Raw genomic sequence first — 1,508 nt, forward strand, 5'->3', positions numbered from 1 at the left:
ACTGGGACGAGACGAGCTGCAACAATGGAGAATATGGGGAAAATGTGTTGTTTGGACATTTATTTATTTATTTAATTTATTTTTTTATTTATTTTTTTATTTGTAGCTTATACAAGGTAAAAGATCAATGTCATATATACACATACAGAAGAGAGAGGAACATACATAACACCCAAAAAAAAAAAAGGAGAGAAAGAAAAGAAAAGAAAAGAAAACAACTAAATATAAATATCAATATAGTGAAGTATGCAGGTACATTGGTAAGTTTAAGCAATGAGATATTTTAGTGATATAGATAGAGGCAATTTTAAGAGATCATAATAATTGTGACAGAGTTTGTAGTAAAAGTAGTATTCATACTACTATTAATAATAATAATAATAATAATAATTAGAACAAAAATAATAATAGTAGTAGCAATAGTAGTGGTAGTAATGGTAACACTCATATTCATGATAATAATAGTAGGGGTAGTAGTAGTGGCAGTACTGTAATTACAATAATAATACTAATACCATATTTTAGGCCATTCAATACAATCATTGTAGATACACATTATTCTCTAGGCCTGGGGACCACTCTACTACTGCCAGTGAGCACGAACAACAGACCCCCCCAACAAAGACACCTCCCTCAGATTCACCGATCCACCTGGCCCCTCCCACCACCACCATCAGTGACACCCAACCCCAGCAGTTAAGCTTCTATGTTTCGCTGAGTCTTCCTCTGCAGAATATGCTATGGCACCATTACAGGCACCTCCAGACCCGGCTCACCTAGTCTGGTTGTGACCTGACAGGACCAAAGTCCCAATTATTTATTTATTTATTTATTTATTTATTTATTTATTTTCTGGTGATCTATGGCTTGGACCCTAGCGTGTACTGGTTAGCTCCCTAGCCAGAGACACCACATCCAGCCCAGATATCCGTCCATGTTGTTTGGACATTTAAGCATCAAAAGCTACTCTAGTAGAGGCCAAAAACAAATTCAAGACTTTGAAAAAGGGCATAATAGGTCCCCTTTAAGACAAGACAGTCAAGTAAACAGTGCATTTTGATTTCATGTTGACTAAGCATCTCCAAAAGACCGAAACGAAATCTGCAGGCATATTTCAAATGGTTTGAAATGCTTTCTGTGATGTTTTTGGTCAAAAGCATGTGACGTTAAATCATGTTGCCAAATACTTCATCAGCACAAGAGCCACAGGATCACATGTGAACAAAGTGTGTCTGACAGCCTCATGTGAAGCACAAAACACTGCAACGTTCCCGCATGCTTTCTGACTTCCACTCGGCGCAGCTGGATTTTTTATTTTGTGAAACGCTAATGCCTCTGATGTGATTTGAAAGAAATGACGTACAGTAGCAAACTGTGAAACGGAGCGATGATGACAGAGAAAAACACAGATTATGACTAGGTTATGGTGTGATATCCACATTCAAGAGAAATCTTAAATCTCAGTTAACTATGTGGTCAAGGCCTGTGAATCTCACAAAATTTGGTAA

This window comes from Leuciscus leuciscus, assembly GCF_965113295.1.
Source record: "Leuciscus leuciscus genome assembly, chromosome: 24".
Taxonomy (NCBI): Eukaryota; Metazoa; Chordata; class Actinopteri; order Cypriniformes; family Leuciscidae; genus Leuciscus; species Leuciscus leuciscus.